Source organism: Physcomitrium patens, chromosome 7, assembly GCF_059467195.1.
Source record: "Physcomitrium patens ecotype Gransden chromosome 7, ASM5946719v1, whole genome shotgun sequence".
In the NCBI taxonomy this organism is placed as follows: domain Eukaryota; kingdom Viridiplantae; phylum Streptophyta; class Bryopsida; order Funariales; family Funariaceae; genus Physcomitrium; species Physcomitrium patens.
In genome coordinates, this window is record NC_143416.1 from 773,784 (window position 1) to 792,420 (window position 18,637).

The 18,637-nt window shown below is 34.8% G+C and overlaps 2 long non-coding RNA genes across 2 annotated transcripts; one reads left to right on the plus strand and one right to left on the minus strand.

The window, feature by feature from the left end:
• Positions 1–14,046: 14,046 nt before the first annotated feature.
• LOC149988505 (uncharacterized) lies at positions 14,047–16,091 on the minus strand. The gene is made up of 2 exons (XR_016504021.1): positions 15,963–16,091; positions 14,047–15,706 (listed from the first exon to the last, which is right to left on the minus strand). It is a non-coding gene; the product is annotated as an uncharacterized LOC149988505 (long non-coding RNA).
• LOC149988506 (uncharacterized) lies at positions 15,718–17,440 on the plus strand. The gene is made up of 2 exons (XR_016504020.1): positions 15,718–16,883; positions 17,107–17,440. It is a non-coding gene; the product is annotated as an uncharacterized LOC149988506 (long non-coding RNA).
• Positions 17,441–18,637: the final 1,197 nt, after the last annotated feature.

The following is an 18,637-nucleotide window of genomic DNA, read 5'->3' on the forward strand; positions in this document are numbered from 1 at the left end:
CTTTAAATCATCAATACCAATTGAATCCATCGATGCATCCATGCTATGAACTTCATGAGGCTCAGCTTGTAGTTTCTTATTTTCTTAGAATATTTTAATAAAATATTTTGAAGTACGCCATGCATGTGCTAAATGTCCAATCATTCCATACTTATGGCAAGAATGCATCTCTGATTTTTGTTTTCTACTACAATTAATAGTAGAACGTTTATTCTTTCCATATGGTTAGAAATGGTCATGACTATGACTACCCTAATACTTATGAGCATATTTCCCATGTTTATATAATTTTTTCTTAGACTTTGAAATATTAAGTGCATGAGATTTTGGAATTGTAGTTCCAATAGAATGAGCTTCCGCATTGCACAAGAATAGTTCATTTTGCTTCTCCACAAGAAATAGATAGGACATGAGATCAGAATGACTCTGAAATTTCATGTTCTTGTATTGTTGTGCAAGCATAGCAGATACAAGAGGAAATGTAGAGAGAATTTTTACAATCTTTTTTTCTTGAAAGATGCTTTGTCCACATAATTGTAATTGTGAGACAATACTATACATTTTATAATTAAAAGCATTTAAATTTGAAAAATCCAAGATATATAAATGTGTCCAATTATGACATGCGTGTAGAAGGAAAATGGTCTTTTGATGATCAAACCTAGATTTAAGATTTTTCCAAAGTTTTGCAAGATCTTCTATTTCCAATTATTAATGTTGTAATGCAGATACAAGATGATGACAAAGGAAAAGAAGTACTTTCCAACAAATAGCAAGAGGAATAGAAATAATTATTGTAGGAGATTCTTCAAACATAATGGTATCTAAGAGTTGTTGTGAAAATAAATTTTCTTTTGCCGTTTTTGTCTATAATAGATGATTGTTTCCATCCACAATCAATGGTGGAAATAATTAAGCTTCAAAATGTTGGGATGCACTGATAATAATTGGAACCATAGTAGAAGCAGTTGAAGATGTTGAAGCACTCATTATAAATAAATCTATAAAGAAAATACAAGATCAAGTAGAAAAGTTGAGTAAAATGTACCTTAAAATATAAAGTCAAATAAAATGATAAACTTAAACTTAAAAAATAAAAATATTATTTATTTATTTATTTATTTATTTATTTTAACAAGGTTTTCGATTAAGATAGCAAAACAGAAGCAGGACGACGACAAGAGAAAGTGGCCGCGATGGGCGGCAACGGTAAGGCAGCAGCAGCAGGAGCAATAGGATTGGCGGCAGTTTGGCGGCTGCTTGACATCTATTCGAAGACAAGCACAAGGCATAGTAGAGAGCAAGCTGGGCTAGATTAAGTATTCTAAGCAAGTATTCTAAGAAAACAAGGTAAAGAGTAGAACAAGTGTTCTAAACAAGCAATTAATGTATGAGGAGCCCAGAAGAAGAGCAGCGAGATCATGAGGCAGACACTAAGAAAGAGTAGCAACAGATTTGAAGAGTCAAGACTAAAGCACAAAAAATTGTGATAGTATGTAGAAGAGAGTCGTGTTGATAACGTGTTGAGAATATTTAAAAAGACACAAGAGTAATAATAAATAATACACACATACAAGAGTAGTAGTAAGTCATATATACAAGAGGGTTTCTAAGAAGAAAGAGATTCACACATAAAAATCTATTAGTTTGGTTGTGTCTTATATATAAGAAGAAAAAGAAAGAGGATAAACAGTTCTTTTCTACTAGACTCTAAATATTGTAGCTATAGTATTTATTATAGCCTATAATAAATATTATAGAGAGCGTTGTCGTATTACGTGCTTTCCTGCTCGAGAATGCGCCGGGCGTCTGGCTGTAGAAGGTAGTATGGAGATTTGTCGATAGTCAAGCAGTCTATCAGTTTTGACTGCTGGAATATAAACGACTGCAACAATGTACCGTAAATCTATACGGATGCTCTTTGACTGCTTGTCGAAGTCCTTTTTGTCCCAGCCGGTAGGTCTCTAGACGTTACAGAGAATCCCAAACAACCCAAACTGTTAATCTTCAATACCGCTTTGTACTTACGATCTTGTATCCACTGACTGTCTTGTTAGATTAACCCAATAAATTTCATTCACTCCGCATACTCAATCCTATAGACGCCCTTTTAATCCTTCAATCACAGATGTAACTCGATTTCACAAAACAGTCAAGAGTATTCAAACCCACTTCATTAAAAATCTCGATTCACCATTACAATACTGACTTCAGCAGCGATTGCCTCAGCCTTCCCAAAACTCTACGAAGAAGAAAAACCAAATTCTCTGTCTTTCCTTCCCCGACCCGAAGCATGAAGCTCCTCTCTCTAATCCCTTTGATCTTCAAAAACCTCCCATGAAAACCGAACTAGTAACCTTGCAAAAGCTTGAAAACTAGCTCCCCCCGATTCCCCAGAGAAAAAACCCCCCTTTCAAAACAATATCCCTCCTAACTTTATCCTCTGAATTTCTTCAATCTTCCATCTTAGATCCGGAATTGGCTCCCACCTCAAGCTTGGATCCGAAATTGGCTCTCGCCGTCAAGCTTGGATCCAAAATTGGCTCTCGCCGTCAGAGCTTTCTCCTCCATTTTTACCTTTAAGAAATACATTTACCGAAAACAACGTTCCCTGAAATGGCACAGAGAACAGGACAGCCTGAAACAGAATCGAACCCTGTAATCGGGACCACATTGAGTCGCCCGACCAATTCAGGTCCCATATTGGAAAAGATGCCCATAGTAACCTGGATGTTCCCGTAATTGGATCAAATTGGTCCTCGCATCAGATTGGCTAAGACCCGTAGTAAGACCTGGATTTCCCGTAATTGGGTTGACCGGCCAATTCAAGTCTCATATTGGATAAGAGGACCTGGATTGGATTCTCGAAATTGGATCCAATTGGCTCTTCGAACCCGTCGTGTGAATTGGTCCTTCTCTTCCTGCTGACTCCCGTTATTGGAATCGAATGGAGCATTTCAGTATGCCCCGGCTGACTGTAACGGAGTGACTAAACCTGACCACTCAGTATTTGTACTGGAATTGGTCGATGCTCCCAATATTCGAGATAACTGAATATTAATAAAATTTTCCTTTCTTTTTATTTTCACTGTATACTCGTGTTACAACACGACATCCATCCCCTCTGAACCTGTGCATCCTCCGGTATGCACCAATTTACCCAATTGCTGTTTGATTCAGAATATATCCTCTACGTATTTGTCCAGTTCGTCTTCGTCACCTTCATTATCCAAATCACTTTCATCTTCTTGCTGCGGAATCTCTATACCTTCATTAAGGTCTTCCATATTCATCTCTGCGTGTCTTCGTTAAAATATTTTTACTCACTTCCCTGCAATTAGTATTTTCAATTTTGTACCATCTAACTCCCGTAATGAGTAAGTCGCATTACCATGAACAGTTGTTACCACATATGGTCCAAACCAAAGTTTTGAGAATTTCCGCAAAGTACTATGTTGATTATCCAGACTATTGTCATAAACAAGTACCCAGTCACCTTCCTCGATTGCTTTTGGTCTCAATCGATGTTGCTTATCGAATCGCGCCTTGTTTTGTAACCTTGCTCTTTTTAACCTTCCCAATGCTATCTGGACATCTTCCGTTCTTTGCTCCAATTATCGAATCCTAATAGCCAGAAGTTCTTCTCTTGTCAATCCATCTTCCTATGGTAGCATACTCCAAGTAAGTACCTTTTCTTCAATCAGCATAATTGGTTTTTGACCTATCATAAGTTCTACTGGCATATATCCTGTCACCGAGCTATGTGTTGTTCGATCAGCCCATAATGCAAATGACAAAAGCCGTGGCCACTCTTTAACTTTCCCATTACAAGCTTTAACTAATGCTTTCACAATCGGTGGGTGACCAAGTTCGCTTTTTGCATTCCCTTCCGGATTATAAGCAGTAGTCAGTGATAGTTTAACTCCACATCTTTCAAAGAACTTACAAGCTTCTTGTGCATTTAATTCTCCACGATCTGCAGTGATTTTTCCTACGCACCCGTAACAACAAATGACATCCTCAAGCAAAAACCTACAAATCTCCTCTGTAGATTTTGTCCTCAATGCTCTTCCTTCTACTTGATTTGATAAATCTTCACGAGCTAAAACCAAATATCTCATCTGCCATAACCTAACTGGCATAATAACTAAATCAACAATCCATTTAAAATGAATAGCCAGAGGATACGTAGGATGAAGACCATCTCGATGTCGGATATTAGAATACGATTGACAGATTTCACATGACTCTACAAATAAGAGGACATCTCGATACATATTTTTCCACCGATATCGTTCCTTGAGTTTAGCAAAAGTAGCCCAGATTCCTCTATGCCCTGCCCATAAACTATCATGAAACTCCTTTAATAATTTTAGTTTTTCTTCCTTTTTGCCTATCACTCGTTGTGGCATCCCAATTCCTTTCTTTGGTCTCTTCCATAAGAATCCATCTCGAAGTAAAAATCCATATGCTTTTTTTCTTATTTGTTTGAATTTTTCTGTAGGCCAATTCCCCTGCTTAGTCAAGGTATTCAAATAATGACCAATATCCAATAATTCTCCTTCATAAGATTCTTCAAGAAATAGCTTGTCTTCTCCGTTGAGATTTGATATTGAATAGAATTTCAATCTGACATCATCAATGTCTTCAACCATTTTGTCCTCCCTCTCGTATCTTGCTCAAGATAACATGTCTGTTACTAAATTGTCCTTCCCAGTGATATGCTTAAATTCTGGATTTAGTGACTTAATATAAGCAATCCATCTCAACATTGCAATATCTGGCGTTGAACAGTTAATAATCATTCCAAGCAATGGCAAGCAATCTGTTTCAATTACTACTACTACTCCAATCAAATAGTCCTTTTCAGCTTTCATAGCCGAAACGACTCCCCGAAGTTCTCTTTTGACTTGCGAATATGCACACTGACGAATACTTAAAACTTTATCCCCAAATCGAACTGCAAATCTACTCCCATTTGAATCATCTTGATCCACAACCCATCCAACAGCAATTGGACTAGCGTCTACAGTAAGAATCACTGGTCTATTGAACTTATAATCAACCTTCCTCAATATTGGAGGTGACATTAATAATTTCTTCAATCTTTGCATTGCCTGAATATGCCTTTCTTCCCATTTAAATCGGTAACCCTTGCATAACAGTTCATATAATGGATCCGCTATGTGAGCAAAATGAGGGATCCAGTTTCGATAAAATACACATGCACCCAAAAACCTGCGAACCTCTCTTAAAGAATCACAATCCTCTTTCATCCTTCCAATTGCATCAATTTTAGTCGGATCTGGTTTTCTTCCGTAAGATCCACATAAATGTCCAACAATTACAACCTCTCGTACTCCAAATACGGACTTCATACCCGATAATGTAAGATGAACTTCTCCAAGCCAAGTTAAAATCTTTTCACAAACTTGTATATGATCAACAACATATCTGCGACACCCCTCGTATCTAAAGTTTCATCCTTGTCTCCTTCTCTGCACCCTTTTATAGGAACATCATCCAGAAAAGGCATAATCTTTTCCGGAATAAAATCTCTCAATACCTTATTCATCCCATTCATCATATGCGCAACTGAGTTGGTCGCGCCTTGAGGAAGAGTGCACATTCTAACCAATCCAAGCGGTGTCCTCATCGTTGTCATATCTCTACTTCCTTCGACAAGTTGAAATTGATCATAACCTGAATACAAATCACCTATTGAATAGATCGCCCTTCCAGCAAACGCCTCAGTAAATTCATCCACAATAGGTCCAATTCCTGCATTCTTGACAGTTACTGCATTCACCGGTTGCATATCTTGAATAAACCGTAGTGATCCATTCTTCTTAGGTACCGTGAACCATCGACTAGAATACGACGCAAATGAAGGTTCCAATATTTTCATCTTTATCTTTTCTTTTAATAGTTCCACCAATTTAGGTAAATGTGCCTTCGGTATTGGAATCGGTCTTAGATTGCAAGGTACATGCGGTACAGTGAAGATAACCATAGGTGTTATAATATTTGGATCCACACACCCAATTTCATGAGATTCGAAAGCAAACGATCTACCTTGTTTAGCCAACATCTTTTTGAAGCAAGTAATTTCCTCCGGTAATAAAGAACCATCAGAACCAATCTTCAGTTCTTCAAAAGTCTCTTCAGTAAACTGATGTCCAATACTCATTGGATCTCTTAAACTTGCTACTTTTGATGCTTCTCCCATTTGTTCTTTAGAATCCTCTGGTAATGTTCCGGCAATAGGCTTTACCTTCTTATCTGCCGTTTTATATCTCGTCTCTACTGTGACTTTTGGTGCTTGAAAAGATTCAAGCATGGTATAAACCTCTCTCGAATGAATCTCAACAATCTTATCATTATCCCCTAACCTAATAGATGTAATCAATTCCAATGAATCTTCCAGTCTATTTTCTTCATAAACACCTAAAATCCTCTCATTATCTTGCAATGTACCTAACTTGCGTGATTGTCCTTCAATATCATATAATCTTTTTCTTTCTTTTCTTTTAAAATCATCAACTTCCTTATACATAATATTTTCATTGTCCAATATACCAATAAAACTCGCATCAAAGGCACCTTCATCTCGCGAGAGTACCTCTTCTTTTGTACCTCCATAATCTCGCTTTACAGTGGTACCTCCCCAAAATCCCTAAATCCTTCAACAATCTTTGGCAATGGTTTCTCCCTCAACCTATCTCGATTCCGTTCATGGTTAGAAGGTACTGTTAGAAATTGTACAGCTTTCCTCCCATCTTCGCTCCGTACCCTTGCATAAGCAGAACCATCGTCAAGTACTTTTGTTTCCATTCGTGTTGCCGTGATATAAGATTGTCCTAAAATCAATGGATAAGACGTTGTATCTTGAACGAAGAAATGTTGCTCCGTCGCAACATCCCCAATCCGAATTTTGACATCTTGATAAGCTCCATATAATTCGCCTCGTGTGTTATTAGCTGCTCGAATTGCCCATCCATGTTCCATATCAATTGGCCATTTTTGCTTCTTATAAAGATCTTTAGACATGAGATTGATTTCAGAACCATGGTCGACTAAAGCAACAATTGGTTCTTCTATATCTCCTACTTTCACCAATACCTCAGTAGTTGCCCTTGCCCAATGCTTTCGAGTATAATGGCTCAAAGTTTCCATTTCCTTGTCACTAGAATCTTCGAAACGTACTCGCTGATTATACCCATTCTTTTCATTTGTTGGTTGCTTGTAACCAATATCAACCTCTTCTTCATCTCTACATATTCTTGCATCAATAGTATGACTCATTCCAGTTTTGCCCATTAATTGCCTCTTTCGCTTAATGCTGTCAATAATAACATCATGAAATTCCTTCTTTGCAATTCCCAAGACTTCTTTCAATGTGAATTCCACCTTAGCGTTTAATATACGTTCTTCCAACACCCCTTTCAAATTTGTTGCCGCTTCAATGTCAGAAAGTAGCTTATAAGCAATTGATTTGCTCTTATCTTTTGTCTTCGTTGTTTTTTCTCCCAATGATGATGAGGTATCCTTTACAGGCAATTCTTGTGAAGCTGCCTCCCGAGCCTTGTCTCCTCGAGTTTGCCTCTTAAAAGAATTTCCTTCTCTAGTATCATCAAAATTTCCTCGTCTCTTTTCTTCCATCAAAGCTTCATGTTGGCTCTTAGCAATATATGCATGAACTGAAAGAGACTCAACAGGATCCTCCCAACCTGTTCTACCTCGTATTGTAGCTGCAGTTCTCAATAACGCTTCTCGAGGTAATTTCCCTTCTTGCATTGTAGAAACGACAGAAGCCCAAAACTCACTAGTTTCCGTACTTCCACCAATTTCATCATCTACTCTAGCACCATAACTTGCACTTTCTCGTGCTACTGTTTCATGCTCCTTTAAGTAATCTTGAACCAATGCTCTCATTCTTCCCTTGCCAAAATTGGTTTGAAGAAGATCCTCTCTATTTTTCAATACTATCTTCCCATCTTTCCAGCAAATAATTCCCTGCCGTATCATATTATTAAATTCATTGCAATCTTTTCTAGTGTGTGAAGCATCATCACACCAAATGCATCTTTGTACATATCCTTGTTTTGAAACATTCTTCGAATTGTTTATAGAAGTATTCTCTTCAAGTCTTGCCAATTTGATTTGAAGATCTCGCATTCCTCGTATAATTTCTTCCATACCCATATCTGCTTTCTTTGACAAGGATGTCGAAGGTTGAACTGCAGGCATTGTTGGTGGTGTTGTACGTACTGGAGCTTTGGGTGCTTGTACTGTTTTCGGAATATTGCTCCTATCCTTCCTCTTTTCTTTTTTTGTAAGCAACCCCACCGCATCTTCAACGTTCTTCCACTTCGTTGTCAATCCTTCATCTTCTTCTTTGTCTTCAAGAAGGAGTTTTAATTTCTCTTGCAATTCTCCATCAGCAGCTTGAAGAAATAGATCAACTTTGTTCGGCTCCAATGTCAATTTTTCTACCTTCGATAATTGAGAGTACTGCCTCTCAAATTCCCTTAGTAGCTCTTTTGCTTGCAAATTCTTATTGGGCTGTTCAATCCATCCCAGAAACAGCTTCTTAGTAACGCGATCAGCATCTTCCAAGAAATATTCGTCTTTCAATGCATGTGAAAAATCCTCCCATGAATTCCCATAACGATCCGTAATCGATGTAATGTGGTCCCTTATCTTCGGTATCCGTGCAAGTCCAAACACTTCAACCATTTTCTTCTCAGAAATCCGATTTAATTCCATTTCACGAACATAACATATTAAATACCTTGAAGTATTCCTCCCATCAAATTGATCAATTTTATTGACCACTGCTTGCAATGCTTTAGTTGCCAAAGCTTCCTTTCGATCATTGCTTTGCTGTTGCTGCATTGACAATGAGAAGGCTTGAAACAAACTAGCAATAGACGGATCCATGTGCATACCTTGTCCTTTAGAAGACTCTCCACCAGAAACTCCTCCCAAAAATCCTTCAAAATTTTTATTTTCGTTTTCCATAAAAATAAAGATAAAATCAACCGAAATCCAATACCTTCTACCTCAAGCTTTCACGTCGGGTTCACCACTTTTTGTCGTATTACGTGCTTTCCTGCTCGAGAATGCGCCGGGCGTCTGGCTGTAGAAGGTAGTATGGAGATTTGTCGATAGTCAAGCAGTCTATCAGTTTTGACTGCTGGAATATAAACGACTGCAACAATGTACTGTAAATCTATACGGATGCTCTTTGACTGCTTGTCGAAGTCCTTTTTGCCCCAGCCGGTAGGTCTCTAGACGTTATAGAGAATCCCAAACAACCCAAACTGTTAATCTTCAATACCGCTTTGTACTTACGATCTTGTATCCACTGACTGTCTTGTTAGATTAACCCAATAAATTTCATTCACTCCGCATACTCAATCCTATAGACGCCCTTTTAATCCTTCAATCACAGACGTAACTCGATTTCACAAAACAGTCAAGAGTATTCAAACCCACTTCATTAAAAATCTCGATTCACCATTACAATACTGACTTCAGCAGCGATTGCCTCAGCCTTCCCAAAACTCTACGAAGAAGAAAAATCCAAATTCTCTGTCTTTCCTTCCCCGACCCGAAGCATGAAGCTCCTCTCTCTAATCCCTTTGATCTTCAAAAACCTCCCATGAAAACCGAACTAGTAACCTTGCAAAAGCTTGAAAACTAGCTCCCCCCGATTCCCCAGAGAAAAAACCCCCCTTTCAAAACAATATCCCTCCTAACTTTATCCTCTGAATTTCTTCAATCTTCCATCTTAGATCCGGAATTGGCTCCCACCTCAAGCTTGGATCCGAAATTGGCTCTCACCGTCAAGCTTGGATCCAAAATTGGCTCTCACCGTCAGAGCTTTCTCCTCCGTTTTTACCTTTAAGAAATACATTTACCGAAAACAACGTTCCCTGAAATGGCACAGAGAACAAGACAGCCTGAAACAGAATCGAACCCCGTAATCGGGACCACATTGAGTCGCCTGACCAATTCAGGTCCCATATTGGGAAAGATGCCCATAGTAACCTGGATGTTCCCATAATTGGGTCAAATTGGTCCTCGCGTCAGATTGGCTAAGACCCGTAGTAAGACCTGGATTTCCCGTAATTGGGTTGACCGGCCAATTCAAGTCTCATATTGGATAAGAAGACCCGGATTGGATTCTCGAAATTGGATCCAATTGGCTCTTCGAACCCGTCGTGTGAATTGGTCCTTCTCTTCCTGCTGACTCCCGTTATTGGAATCGAACAGAGCATTTCAGTATGCCCCGGCTGACTGTAACGGAGTGACTGAACCTGACCACTCAGTATTTGTACTGGAATTGGTCGATGCTCCCAATATTCGAGGTAACTGAATATTAATAAAATTTTCCTTTCTTTTTATTTTCACTGTATACTCGTGTTACAACACGACAGCATCAGCTACATTTAATGCTCTCAACAGACATCATTCATTGCAAACAAAATATGCCCAACATCAAGGAGGGAACAATGAAATTGTTCCAATTAAGGATTGCATAAGTCATAACTTTTAGTACATAAAATATGAGACTTTCAACACTCCTCTTGTAGAAGTGGGATTTAATTCTTTATTGAAACAAAACCTATCATGTCCTTGAAAGCTATAAATTTATTTCTAGAGAAGTTTTGTGAAGAAGTCTTTTGCCATATGCTTGATGGAACAATACTTCAAACCAATTTGTTCTTTCTCTATACATTGCCTAATAAAATGATGTTTTATATTCCAATATTTTATACGACCATGGTATATTGGATTTTTGGCAATAACAATGGCATTCTTATTATCATTATAAATAAAAATTCTTTCTGACTTAGAAATGACATAATTCTTAAGTACTTTACAAAGCTACAAAGTCTCTTTTATTGTAGTAGTCAAAGTTGCATACTTTGCCTTATTGACAAAATAGAAACGAAAGATTGTTTCTTGCTTGACCAAGTGATAATTGTTCCACCTAATATAATTGCATAACCTCCTACTAAATGATACATCTCTACACAACTTGCTCGATTTGTATCATTGTAGCTTACAAGTCGCAAATTCGTTTCTTTTCTTCTATACTGCAATACCAAATATTTTGTTTCTTGTAAGTAAAAAAATATTTATTTGATTCTTTGCCAATACAAAAAAAATGGATGTGCCATATATTGAATAAAGTATTGACAAGTAAATGCAATGTCATACATTGTATCATTTAAAAGGTACAATAATAAACCTAAATCTTTTTGATAAAGTTTTAAAACTTCTAAATCCAAAAGATTACTATTCTCATAATTAGTTACATGACTTTGTACCATTGGTGTAGCAATTGCCTTTGCATCTTTTATCCCAAATTCCTCCAACTTTCAACAAATGTACTTTGTTTGGTTCAAATTAATATTACTATTTTTCTTATCTTACAAAAATCAATACAAAGAAAATCACTAGGTTTACAAGGTCTTTTATCTTGTAGCACTTTTGTAATTTATGCTTGTATTTTATAAGGATTTCAAAGTTCTTGCCACCAATAAATATGTCATTAACATAAATAATTAGTACAAGTACTATTTCTTTAATTTATATTGTATATAAATAAGGATCTCATTCTAAGCGCTCCCAATCAAGATTCAATAAATATTTATTGAAACTCTTATTCTATCCATATCTAGATTGCTTCAAATCAAATAAAATCTTCAACAATTGCAATATCTTGCCTTTTTATTCTAATAGAACTTCCAATCTTTCTATAATTTTCATATGAATATCTTCCTCTTTAAGTTCATCATTCAAATAAGATGAAAAAATATCAAGTTGCAACATATTCCAATTAAAGATAGCGGCAATTACAACAAAAATGTAAATTGTTACAAGTCAAGCAATTGGTGAAAATTTTTTTTTAATAATCAAGATCCTTCACTTGAATAAAATCTTTTTCAATCAATTCTACTTTAAAATGTTCAATAGAGCCATTGCTAGCAAGTTTTTTTCTTTAAAAATCCATTTTGAATCCATAGCCTTTCTACCATTATATAGAAATGAAAATTTATATGTACCATGATCTTTCAAAGAATTGAATTCTTCTTTCATGGTATGACTCCATTCTTTGCAAAAAGGTGAATTCATGGCTTACTCAATAGTCTTTAATTCTACATATTTATCAACATGATCCACATCCACTATTTCAATTGACAAGTCATAATCTCCTCAAATAAAATTGTTGTCTTTTTTTGAAGGCATGCAATATATCTTATTACTACTTATAATATTTTTCAGGTCAATGCCACATATATAATGATGTCTTAGTGGTAGAGCTTGAATAGTTGCCTCTACTTCTAATTGATGGAATTCTATTACTTCTATTAGTCTAGGATTTGCTTCTTCTTCAACTATTTCTCCATCCAATCCATCATGTAGATTTAATCTTCAAGCTTGAGGTTGGAATATTTTTAATTCACTTGGATGTTGAGAATTTAGCAAATCAAGCTTATTTCTATAATCCATATCTTTTCCAATTTTTTCTTGAAGGATTAGTGGCTCATCAAATAACTCATCCTTATTGTTGAAAAAAATCACATCATGACTAAAAATCATCTTCTTTTTTTTAAGTAGAAAAATTTCATATCTTTTTGCTACTTTTAAATATCCAACAAAAATATTCCTCCTTGCCTTTGTATTGAATTTTTTTCATTTTTCCTTTGATATATGATACCAAGTAGAAAAACCAAAGCAATGATCATTTTGAAGAGAAGGTTTTTTACCATAAAAAACTTTGTGTGGTATCTTACTATTGAGTCTTGCAAGTGGAAGGCAATTGCAAGTCCAAATCACAAATTTTTCTACAAATGCCTAGTATTAACAATCGAGCTTCACATTGTCTAGAAATATTTGTACTCCTTCAAAAATATTCCACATCATATGCTCTGCTACACCAAAAATTTCATGTATATATGCAAGAGTGAACATGTGTCAAATTCCTTCAACTTTGAAGTAAGAATCAAGCTTATTATTCAAGAATTCAATGTCTTGATCAATGAAAAAAGTTTTTATTTTTCTTTTAATTCTTCTTTGTGCCCTTACTTTCCAAGTCTTATAAGCAATATGTATTTGGTCCTTAGTTTGAAGAAATATAAGGCTATAATAGCAAGAATATTCATCAATCCACATAGCTAACTATTTGGCACCACCAAAGCTAGTTGTATCAAAATAATGAAGATCAAACAATATTACATCTAAATTACCATTGGCATGCTTATGCTTATATGAAAAAGATTGCTTATAGGCCTTGCCAAGAATTCTTGATTCACATTTAGATATTTTATCCTTCTCCTCTTTGAACTTTAATCCTTCAACATAATTTATTTGCTTTGCCTTCCATATTGTATGCATTAAAGCATGTATTAATACTTAATGCCATTTAATAAGTATATGACCTGAAAAAGATGAGTTAGAAATTATAGCAACTTCTTCAATTTCACAAGGTATAATATAAGTTTTACCAACTAGCATGCTTCATATGAGTAAGTCACTTAAAGATAGAATCTAATTGACTCTATCAACATCTAAGTTAAATTTGCAACTTTTCTTATATAAAGTTGTAGCTGATAATAAAATATCACATGCTCCAAGAACTTAATAGGCATCTTTCACAACCACATGAATGCATTTTCCTATAGGATCTAAAACTATGAAATGTATCTCACTTGAGCTTCATAATTTGTTAATACTACCATCATAGCCTTAGAGTTGAATAGTCATATTTTCATTAAAATTGAAAAGCTTCCTCTTGATTTCTTAGATGTGTATATCCATTGCACTATCAATATGTACATAATGTCGTAATTGAGATAATGATGCAATCATTATTTTTGAATTAAATGATGCTTCTTGAGCTAAAAGAATAACAACAACTCCAATATTTACTACACCATTTCTATTTATTTTAGGACATTTTGCATCACCTCATCAATGTCCTTTTTATCTACAAATCATACAAGTACTTCTAGACTTATCAATCTTAGGTTTTTTTTTTTTTTTTTTTTTTTTAATAGATGGTGATTCTTTAAGACTTGCTTTCTTCTTGTATATATTGCTAAAGCAAAAAATGAAAAACTAGTCTTCTCCTTTCTTTGCATGTCCTTTTCAAGGAGAATAGATTGTAGTACTTCTTTTAAGATCACTTCTGTTTTCCTCGATACAATCAATTGAAGAAATAAATTCTAAGATTTTGGTAATACAGTAAGTATAAAAAAACACCATACTTCGTTTATCCATTTTACCACCAACTTCAATGTATTAATTTTGAAGATCAAAAATATCTCCAACAAAAATATCTATAGATTCTTCATCTATATATCAAAGATTACACAATTTCTTCATTTAAAATTTATGAATAATAACTCTTGAGGACTTAAGGATCTTAGCCAATATGTTCCACATTTCTTTTGGAGTATTGCATTTGCGTATATGAGTTAATTACAAAGGCTTAATATTAAGTGCAATCAATGCTTGGACTTTTACTTCACCTGATTTTTATTTTTATTTTTTATCAATATCCAAAGAACATTTTAATATCCTATCTACATGCATGTAGAGCTTGTAAATGTATATCAATTGTTTTATAACAAATGCCCATGTGCCATAGTTTTTCTTATCTAATTGATCAATATAACGATCTATTGAAGATGCCATTGCCAAATAAAATTAATGCAATAGCAACAAATAACTATAAGGGAACAATTAACAAATGGTCTACATGATACAATATTTTGGAGAGTAGTAGTAGTACCAAGCTATATTGGAGCAAAAAAAAAAAAAAAAAAAAAAAAAAAACCTTGTTTTCATTGCTAGCAACAAACAAAATTTAATTAAATAAAAATCAGTATGAATAGAATTAAACTCCAATTCTAGCAAGGCTGGAACAACTCTAGCAACATTCCAACAATTCATTGGTTTCTGTAGTGTTCCAATGGCAATAGAGCTCTAGCAACAAGCAAATCATCTACAAAAAAGTTTTATCTAAGTTTTTATTTACAACAAACATCTAAAAAAATTATCCAAACTTCATTCAATAATATTCATTTGTGGCACTATTCATCCAATTCTAATACCATGTTACAAAAACAAGATGTATTATGAAAACATGATGGACATCATTTGTTGCAAACAAAATATGCCAAAAGCCAAGAAGAAGGCATTTTTAGTGCCTTAGTTAAGAGCTCAATAAATCATAGCTTTTGGTACATAAAATATGAGACATTCAACACAATCTTTACAAAACAGACTATTGGTGACGACTTAAGTATTTGACTACAAGAGTGACTAAGTGCAATGGATCAAAAATTCTATTTGAATCACGGCAATGATTGTCACATTCCTTGTCCCCACTAATTTTGACTATAAAAATGCACATAGCAAAAGTTTGAAGTTGCATATGAGTTACAATTTGACTCATAGCCATGAACCAAGCATACTGCAAAAGTAATTGCATTAGTTGTGGTTTACAAAGCAATGAAAAGAATTGTTGACTAATCTATTTTATCACTAAAGAGCAGGACTTCTATATATATAAAAAAAAAAAAAAAAAAAAAAAACTTACAACCTGCAGAGGGGACGGATTTTCAAATTCACCTTTGTCGACTTTCTTTGGACTACGGAAGTGCAGCAACCCTTGTTGATACACCTGCACAGCGGGCAATTCACTACATCAACTTCATTCCTGCAGTTCTACTGCAATAAGTATGAGGTCTCAGTTTCATTATGATCAACTTCCTGTGAATGGAGAGACTGCTCCTTTGAGAAGGTGGAGAAATTGCACCCTTCGAAGCTTTTAGATTTCTTTCAGTATGTGTTAGTCCAGCATTCTGAAGCCAACACTCGAAAAAATTGTCAGCTCCATAGATAGTCCACATTCAAGATTGAGGGTCTTGCCTATTGACCTTACTGACTAAGCCCAGGACGCTTCTCAACGGTCTAATCGCCACACCTACGCCCACCAACTCTTCCTCATCGAAAGACATCGAACATAATCGTTTCGTCGCCATTTTAGAATGTGTGCCGATGCGCCATGTTCAATTCACTGAAACCCTAATTCCTCCGAGGTTGTGGTATACCACGTGCATGGAGGCGAGAATTGTTGGAAATATCTGCTGGCAAATTAGGAATAGATATTCGACACCGGCAATGGTGAGTAGATTTCTGCTAAAAGTTGAGTATTTCGACGATTGCAGACCGTAACTGCATGGCAGTGCAAGTTGCCATCCCACATGCGTGTTCAATTGGAAGTTGAGGCCCAAATCAGTGCCGAATATAGTGTTCTACAAGCGCGCTTTCAGGGAAGCTTTGACGCGGCCCAGTTAGCCTGGCACAACGAGTTTTCTCAATCGGAACTGTAGTATCGTGCTTCTGATGCATTAAAAATAGAAAAGAAAACAGAAGCCCTAAAACCGGATGTCGGCGGCGGACGTGACCGCAACTGACAAAGGAAAAAAAAAGAGTTGCGGTTGGGTCGTTTCCGAGATTGGGTGACCACTCCTCTTAGCCCGCCTGGTTGCCGAGAGGGGGCCCGATGGACCCGAACACTCTCGAATCCATTAGCATGATTCGAACCAAAGCTGAAGAACCCCGCCCACGCAGCAACGACGCAATCCGCTAACAAAGCCGAGAGATGGTGGGCAATACGATCGCTATTGTTAGTCCACATGCGAGCCTGTTGATTCAGCCCCCACCCCCCTTTCGCATTCATGGACCCTCCTTCTCGACTTCAGCGACGCTGGTACACTGCGCCATAGCTGGAATTTGCGCTGCAACAAGTTGCATGACGCGACGAAAAACACCGTTTCTCAAAATTCCACTTCCTGGTAAGGCTCTGGTAAGGAATCCATTGTGGGTTCTCTTTTTGTTACCAGAGATGTAAATTTCCAGTTCTTGATAGAATTATACTTATTTACATGTATATATGATTTTTCTTTTTTTTTTTTTTTTTATTTTTTCGAATTCTTGGTTTAACAGGAATCGTATGTTCTTAAGATCTGTGTAAATTTTATTTTTTTAAATATTCACTCTAAGAAATGTGCAATATAGGTATACAGTGGATTTTTGAAGTGGACGCAAAGAATTGCATTGAATGGCAGATATTGATGATAGAAGGTTAAGGATGTATGAAAATTTTAACAGGGAGAACTTGTCCTTGTAGAAGTTTAAATGCAATTTGCATAAGATAAGTTTTATTTTAAGAGCATATTAGAAGTTATTGAAAAGTTTTGAAAAAAATCAGAACAATCACTATTTTTGCAAGAGACAAGACAAGCATTCAATGTGTTACTGAAATTTAACTTTCATACTATTAGTCTTGTAAAAAAACCACCAAAGCCATGGCACATGCTTTGCAAACAATTTGAAATCATTTTACCATCAAGATGCATGAACCTAAAAATTTATTTATTTACATCAACCAAGTTAATATAGTTATGAGACCATTCAAAAGCTAGGAAAATTCTATCCTAGAGACCCATAGGATTGTTGCAATTATTGAAGGGCTACTATTTGCATACAAACATTTGAATATAGCTATAAAAATCATGCCTATAAAAGAATTATCCATGGATTTTCTTACTTCAAGTTTTTTTCATAAGAAGCAAGAAATAAAAATAAAATTAAGTAAAGTTAACATTTTGGTACTATAATTTTTATTTTAGCTCAAACAACATATTATAAAAAGACTTTTATGGTAAAATATGTGCCATATCATAAGCCTTTGGCCAAATTGTACAAAAATACAACATGTGCTTTGATTTTCTGGATTAAATTATAAATATATATTCTATTTTAATTCAAAGTGTTGAATAATTGTTTGGGTTGATGAAACAGTTTGTTTTTTCTTTGTTGGAAATAAAAACAAATAAATAAATAAATAAATTTCAAAAATATTTTTTCTTAAGTATAAATATTTAACTCATCTATATTAAGATTAGTTGATGATATAATTGTGCAATTCATGATACATTAATCAATTGCATGATTAGCAATATTATTATATTATTTTTAAATCATTTATTAGTCTATATATTGAAATTGAAATTGAAACTTAAAATACATTATTATTTTGATTAACATATACATGTCTAATTCTTCACCTTACATGCAACAAATATTTAAATAAGTGTCCATTTTCATCTTCTTTAGGCCCATTAATTTGGATCAATTATATAATTATAGAAAAAACTGATTTTAAAATAAGAAGCCACATATAGTATTATTTAAAAAACTATAAATTCTAAAAAACAAATATATATTTAATTTTTTATTAAAAATTAGAATAATTATGTAAACTAAAAAAAATCTTAATTTATTGATAGACAATATTTTTACTTCTAATAGTATAGCAAAAATACTTTGTGATAAAATATATATTGTAATTAGTCTTATTCTTCAAAATAAACAAGAAAGTAGTTATAAAAGAAAGTTTTTATAAAAACTTTAAGACTATCAAATAAGAAAGATCTTTATTTTATATTGTATTTAATTTTAATAAAAATAAATATAATATATTTTTTATAAAATATATAAAATAATTATTTTATTTTTTAATATTATAAGTCATTGAATTGGAAAA